Consider the following 262-nt stretch of genomic DNA (forward strand, 5'->3'; position numbering starts at 1 on the left):
ACTATGACCTTGCGAAATAGGAAACGTAAAAATAAAGGGAAAAAAAATCGAACTTGGCATAAATCATCCACGCGTCTGACCAATGCTTAATCACTTTCTAACCTCGTTCTCGGCAGCAAAATACCGGAGGACAACATGCCGTAAACAACATGAATCACACTTTACTGAAAATCAATGCACCGATCCTCCCTTTCCCTCTCTTACTCCAACTTTATCCGTCTTTTCATTGTCTCCCCCCTTTTTCCTTCCATTATCCCTGGTC

This window comes from Penaeus monodon, chromosome 19 (genome assembly GCF_015228065.2).
Source record: "Penaeus monodon isolate SGIC_2016 chromosome 19, NSTDA_Pmon_1, whole genome shotgun sequence".
NCBI classification, from domain to species: Eukaryota; Metazoa; Arthropoda; class Malacostraca; order Decapoda; family Penaeidae; genus Penaeus; species Penaeus monodon.